Source organism: Crocodylus porosus, unplaced genomic scaffold (genome assembly GCF_001723895.1).
Source record: "Crocodylus porosus isolate Cpor-Errol unplaced genomic scaffold, CroPor_comp1, whole genome shotgun sequence".
Taxonomy (NCBI): Eukaryota; Metazoa; Chordata; order Crocodylia; family Crocodylidae; genus Crocodylus; species Crocodylus porosus.
Genome location: NW_017728910.1, coordinates 28,216,978 through 28,224,208, shown reverse-complemented (window position 1 = coordinate 28,224,208; position 7,231 = coordinate 28,216,978). Strand labels below are relative to the sequence as shown.

The window sequence follows — 7,231 nt, the reverse complement described above, 5'->3', positions numbered from 1 at the left end:
GGGCGTGGAAGGGTCCCCTCCCCCCTCACATTTCAACGCCAGCAGGACCCTACGTCACTATCCCCCCTTTTTGCCCAGGCACTGCCCATTTGGGTGGGTGCGTGCTGGTGTCCCTGTGCTGTCTCTGTCGCACTTCAACTAGACCCCCGAGGAAAGAGGTGGAGCTGACGAGCAGCACATCCAAGCTCAGAGCCAGATCGTGGTGGTCAGTGGGCTGCTGCAGGGCGATCGCGTGGCTCACGTGTGTGGAGCTTGCTTAGGGAGAACAGGCGTAGCCGAGTAGCAGTGGCTCCTCTCCGGCTTCCCTGTAGTGGGTGATCCCTGCAGCATAGTGCAGTGCAGCGCAGCTGAGGTGTGGGGCCTGGACGTGTCAACCTCGGCTGTTGTCTTGCCCCCCTGGTGGGGAGGAGTTCAGGGATGTGGTGACTCACAGTCCCTGAGTCACCATCTCCCTGCCCCGTTTCTCCAGGTGTAGCTCAACACTGATGTTGTGGTGCCTGTTTGCATAGTTGTATAGGCTGTTTTCTTGAGTAATGAGCTCTGCAAATCTTAACTTAGCAGGCATCATTTGCAGAAGCATCCCTCTCTGACAAAAGTTATTGTTGTCAAAGGAGTGCATGTGCGTTAGTGCACTAGAAAGCACAGTGTTTGGAAGTAGAGCAGTGGAAAAAACCTTTTGTCAAACCCTACTCACTCCTTTTCAGCATCCACTCTCTGCCCCATGTGACAGGAGACATGGCAAGATGGACTAGGGTCTGACCCAGTCAGTGGCAGTTCTTATGTTCTCTGCGTTCGGAATAGAAAGATTTGAGGAATTGCAGATAAAGTAGTGGCACGCGGAAGTCTTGGAGAGGGAGTTGCTGTGGACCTGCAAAGTATCATGTGGAGGGAGAGCTCCACTGTCAGCCTGTTTTACTGAGTGTGAACCACTTCTGCAAAAACCACATGCTGCTAGGAGACAGGAAGCACTTGGGGCTCAGTGAGACACGAAGCATTTTCCTTCCTGATCCCCTTTTAAAATGCTGACAAATTGAAGGGCAGACAGATGCAAGGCACAGTTCTAGCTTGTGTGTACAGCTTACCGCAAATGAAGATGTTGCTTCAAGGAGGGGTTCCGGAGCTTGGGGAGAGCTGGCTTCGGACAGAGCTCTGTGCAGCAGGGACTTTTGGCAGAAAAGTGCTAGATAAAGAATTAAGATCATGCTTGCGTATGCTGAAAATAAGGGAAGAACCCAACCCAACTTTTAAACTGTCAGGGATTGGTTAAGCACTTAAAAAAAAAAAGTCTTTTTGTAACTATGGGATGATTTCCTTTGTAATATGTGAAACAAATGTAGCGTAACAGAGCAGAGAGGCCTTTTGCATTTAAAAAGGAGAAGCAAATAGAGAGGTATTTCCACATCACCTACAAGTGAAATCTTAAGTGTCAGGTCTTGCTAAAAAAAATAAAAAGGATTCTGCTGCTTTTGTAACATTTAACTGTACCAGCCCATTAGAAAATGTGAATAGAATATTTCAATCTGAAAAATACAGTGGGAAGAAGTTATGGGTGCTTAGGGTCATTTTTATTTTGTTCGCTTCTGTCGCTGCTAATGAGAATTGTAGATTCTTGCTGTTTTGAAGGGAATGTTTGTTTCCTGAACTCTGAACTGCAGGACATATGGTGAGAGAATGAGGGAGAGAAAAAATACAGGAAAAATGTGTTGCCAATTAGTACCTAAAAGTGAAATAATTTCTTGTTTCTGACTAGTTTGTAGGTATTTCTTTTCCAGAATGACTAGTCAGGATTCTATGTTCATCTAAGATTAGCTAATGCGGTCTGGCAAGTCTAGTGTATGTAAATTGGTGACTTGTGTGTTACAGGTTGATTTTATTTTTAATTTTTTTACATTAGTCTTAACCTGGCATTAAATCTGGCCTACTTTATAAGTACAACTCAGAGACACGTCTTTTACTGGAGGAATGCAGGCCCCACACTGTTGCAGGATACCTCTGTTTAGCTTCTGAACAGATTTCAGTGAATGTTGTGGCAACTGTAAGCCTCTGGGAAGGGTACTCTAGGATCACAGGAAAGTAGTGCTGGAATGGACCTCACAAAGTCATCTACTCCAGGCACCTGCCCAAGACTATAAGCCGTCTCAGCTAAGTGTACATCTAACTTGCTCTTGAAAATGTCCAAGGATGGAGAATCCAGATTTCTCTAGGTACCCATTCTAATATTTGACCATCCTCATAGTCAAAAGTTCCTCCTCATATCCTGCCTCAGTTTCCCCTGCTGAATCTTCAGGTGATTGCTCCTAGTCTTCTTCCCTTTGGTCACAGAGAAAAGCTCATCTTCATCCTCTCTATAATTGTGTTTCAGGTATTTGAAGACTGTTATCAAATTCTTCTTCACTCTTCTCTTCTCCGGACCAAGTAATCCTGGTTCTTCTAGCCTTTCCTCATAAGTTTTGCCTCCGTGGCCCCTAATCATCTTTGTTGCCCTTTCCAATATGTTCACATCTTTCTAGAAGTGTGGGGCCCAAAAGTGGATACCATGCTGAAGCGGGCAGTTCGCCTGCCTTGCTCCCACCCAGCAGCAATGGTACCTGCTTGGCTGCCTGCCTGGTGCACATGCTGCTCTGCTTCCCCCCTGGACTCTGCTCTGGTGTTTTAGACCAACTGGCCAGCCCAGACTGCAGAAGCCAGGAATGTTCAGATTTGCCCAGGATGGATGGTCGCTCTGGGTATGATCCAGTGTAACCCCCAGGGTGTTCTCTGTAGTAGTGTAGTCGAGCCATTCATTCCTGAGTCTCTGTTTGTACGTGCAATTATTTTGTCCCAAGTGCAAGCCTTTACTTCTCCTTGTTGAATCTCATCTGGTTCACTGTGGACCGTTTTTCCAGTCTATTCAGGTCCTTTTGGATTCTACCCCTGCCTCCAGAGTGTCTGCAACTTTACACCTAACTTGGTGTCATCATCATATTCGCTAAGCGTGCATTCAGTCCCATTGTCCAAATCATTAATGAAGATATTGAATAGTACTGGACTGAGGACAGACCCCTGGGAACCCACCTTTGCTACCTCCTCTCAGCTAGACCTTGAGCCATTGATGGTTGCTTGTTGCGTGGGATGATCCAACTGTTTATGTATCCACCTTACGGTTCTTTCATCTAGTCTGTATTTCCTTAGCTTGTTGATGAGAATGTTATGAGAGACAGTGTCAAAAGCCTTGCTAAAGTCAAGGTGTACCACATCCATTGGTATCTCTCCATCCAGAGTCTGTCACCTTATTGTAGAAAGAATCATGTTGGTCAGGCGTGACTTACTCTTGGTAGATCCAGGTGGCTGTTCCTGATCACAAATTCATGCTGCTGCTTTTTGCCCTGGTGCACGCCTCTGCTCATGGGGTTAGCATAGGGAAAAATGCTGTGGATGGGGTAGGAGAGGCTGGGGCCAGCTTCTGGGCTGGTCTCAGCAGCCTTACCTGGGGACCTGCCAGAGCTCCAGCAGTAGTGACCCGGGTGTGTGGAGCCTGACCAGCAGCTGGGGTGTGGCCCGGGCTGACCATGCTCTGGTTTCTGGCAGTGCGCGCTGCTGTCACGTGTGCCAGCTCACTTTTTTTTTTGGCGTGGATGTTTTTGATACTGGGGTCTCCTGGTATCACCCCCCCTGCCCCGCTGTGGTGCTAATTAGCAATGTGGCGAATGTGTATTGTATGTGGCTTGTGGTACTGCAGACGGGTTTGCGGCGCCACAGACTGCATGTGCGTGCTCATCTGGACGCGTCCAGTATGTTCTGTTCTTTATAAAAAATATGGAAGTTCTCTTTCTGTCATTTGTTGGGATCTGATGTATTTTTACTAGTTTTTAGGGCAAATTGACTCATTTTCCGTATACACAGAAGAATATGAATGAAGTATCTTTATGACTATGTTTACCACATCACAGAAGATTAAAGCAAAGTGAAGCAGTATTCTTTATTCCATTACAGATCAAAGAGAGTAATTAGTCTTAATTTCATGGGCTTCAGATAAGACATAATGCAGCATAAGGATACTAAATCCTTGTGCTCGAGTCTGTTGGGAATTCTCAATGAGTTCTCAGTCTCTTTGCTGAAAAAATGAAAATTCTTTTTATAGCTTTTGGTTGAAACCTACTATTTTATAACTCATGTTTTTGTGACTTTTGCCATTATATTTAGAGAATTTAGTGGTTCTTTTATACATTGTCCTTTGAAAAATATGAATTGATGTCCAGATTATTTTCCCCCTGCCCTCTAACTATAGTTTGAAATAATTTCTGCCCTAATTGGAGCATCATCCACCCTTTTGTCACTGGAAGGCTGAATTAAATCTTTCCCTTTTCATTAGGTTTGTCTGAAAAGACCTTCGCTGCATCGGATACTCTTGCCTTTTCCTCCATTGCTTTTGGGGCAAATCTTTTTCTTCTCATTGTGGAATTGAAGCTTAGTTGATAGGATCCACTGACCCGTGGAACAGTCATTTGTCAAGCTAAAATCTAGGTTATTTAAGAAAGCGAGCCGCTTACTTACAGTATCTTATATCGGGGTACTGAATGTCCAGCGCACAGGTCAGATCTGACCTGCAGCCCTGTGTCATCTGGCCTATAGGGCTTCTCATGGGTCCACCACTCACCTACTGAAATTTGCCAGTGGGTGCGTGGTAGCACCGCTCACCTGCTGCCAAATCTCTGAACACATTGGGAATCTCAGGCCTTGCATGTTGGATCTAGCACCTTATCCCAGCACGCAGGGTGTTTTCCTGCTGTGGGAGGCAGTGACACTGGTCCCCAATCCTGGCATGTGGGCAGGCAGAAGGGGATGGTGCCAGGCCCTGGGACCCAGTCCCAGCATGCATGGGGCATAAGAGGGCAGTGTAGGGCACTTGGGTCCCAGTCTCTACACAAGGGGGAGGAGGGGATGGTGCCAGGGCCCCTGGGACTCCATCCATGTGTGCAGGGCAGGGGAGGGGCGGTGTGGGCCCCAGGGCTCATTCTGGCTTGCAGACTGATTCCACTTCACTCATCTGACCTGCAGGGCCACTGACCTGCAACATCACTGCCCTATATCATGTGTTTCAGTGGGGTCTCTGTGGTGTATACACTGCTTTGTGACCTACTACATTGGGATGCCCTGCACAATACATGGTTCAATCCCTTGCATGTGCCCTAGGTATGCAAAAACACCCTCAGATTGGCACATAGTGTGACTTGGTATGAAGGACAAAATTGAGACATAGGCAGAAAAACAATGAACTAGTATTAATCAAATTCAGTGGATTTACCACTATTATTTGAATAGGCTGCTTTGATAGTAAACACAGGATCAGTATTGTAAGAGGAAAGTGATGTGTTTACCTCCCAGTGCTCAGTTCTGGTCCTTAAGGGAACAGAAATCCAGGAAAGCTTGTCCTTGGCATCTTTTTGATATAGTGCTATGGCAGTGTGCTGTCAATGTATATGTTACAGTATCTAGTATTCTGTCATTGTAATGCTGCAGATATTTACAGTACAGTATGGCTAATATTGTGCACATGTAATCCTCTTAAATTTGTGAGGTTGTTAATGGGCTTAAAGTTAATCATTTGTATGTGATATTAGGATTATGGTCTAAAATAATTTACGTGTATATATACATGAAGTATCTGAATTAAGTTGGAATGGTGATGGTTATACTCTATGTTGCGTGGATGCTGACACTTTGAACTTTCACTCATTGAAAAATTGTAGGTGTTCAGCTTTTGTACACTCAGGCTCAGAGAGATTTTACTCATGATATGATAACTTAGAACCTTTTTTAATTTAATCCAGTTCTTTCAAAATGTCTTTTCATTACAGACAATGAGAATTGGAAGTGACCTCAGGAGGTCACATCTAGTCTAACCCGCTGCTCAAAGTAGCACCAGCCCCAACTACATCATCCCAGCCACGGCTTTCTCTACCCAGGTCTTAAACACCTCCAAGGATGGAGACTCCCCACCACCTCTCTGGGTAGCTTGGATCAGTGCTTCACCACCCTCCTCATGAAAACCTTTTTCCTAATATCCAACCTAAACTTTGCTTGCTGTAACTGGAGTCCATTGCTCCTTATTCTGCCATCTGCCCCCACTGAGACCAGTCCAGCTCCATCCTCTTTGCAGCCCCCCTGCAGGGAGATGAAGGCTCCTATTAAATCCCCCCTCAGTCTTCTCTTCTCCAGTTTTAATCAGCCCAGTTCCCTCAGCCTCTCCTCACAAGTCATGTCCCCGAGCCTTCAACCATTTTCATTGCCCTCTGCTGGACTCTCTTGAATGTGTCCACATCCTTTCTGTAGCAGGGGGCCCAAAACTGGACACAGGATTCCAGATTGCTCCCCAGTGCTGAACAGAGGGGAAGAATCACTACCTTTAATCTACTGGCAACACTTTTGCTCCTACCAGTGCAGCTCAGGATGCCGTTAGCCTTCTTGGCAACAGGGGCACACTGCTGGCTTCTATTTAGCTTCTTGCCCCCTGTCCCCCCAGGTCCTTTTTTGCAGAGCTGCTGCCTAGCCCATGGCCCCCAACCTGCACTGGTGCAGGGGATTGCTCCGTCCTAAGTGCAGGACTTTGTACTTGTCCTTGTTGAACCTCCTGAGATTCCTTTTGGCCCAATCCTCCAATTTGTCCAGGTCACTCTGAATCCTAGCGTTGCCCTCCAGTATATCTACCACTCCCCCCAGCTTGGTGTCATCTGCAGGCTTGCTGAGGGTGCATCCATCCCGTCTTCCAGGTGATTGATGAAAACATTGAATAAAACCGGCCCCAGGACCGATGCCTGGAACACTCCACTTGATACCGGCTGCTTACTAGTCATCGAGCCATTGACTACTACTCCCTGAGGCCGATGCTCCAGCAAGTCTTCTGTCTACCTTATAGTCCATTCATGCCGCCTGTATTTCCTTAGCTCGCCTGGAAGAGCATTGTGGGAGACCGTATCTAAAGCCTTGCTAAAGTCAAAGTCCATCACATCCCCCGGTCTCCCCTCATCCACAGAGCCAGTCGCCTCATCATGAAGGCAGTCAGGTTGGTCAGGCATGACTTCCCCTGGTGAATCTGTGCTGACTGTTCCTGATTGCTTCTCCTCCAAGTGTTTAGAAATGGATTCTTTGAGGATCTGCTCCATGATTTTTCCAGGGGCTGAGGTTTGTCTGACTGGTCTGTAGTTCCCTGGATCCTCCTCCTTCCCTTTCTTGCAGATGGGCACGATATTTG

At 46.6% G+C, this 7,231-nt stretch overlaps 1 protein-coding gene across 3 annotated transcripts in view; it reads left to right on the top strand.

The window, feature by feature from the left end:
• ACAP2 (ArfGAP with coiled-coil, ankyrin repeat and PH domains 2) overlaps positions 1 to 7,231 on the top strand; it is a 116,107-nt gene that overhangs the window by 349 nt on the left and 108,527 nt on the right. The window lies entirely within an intron of this gene.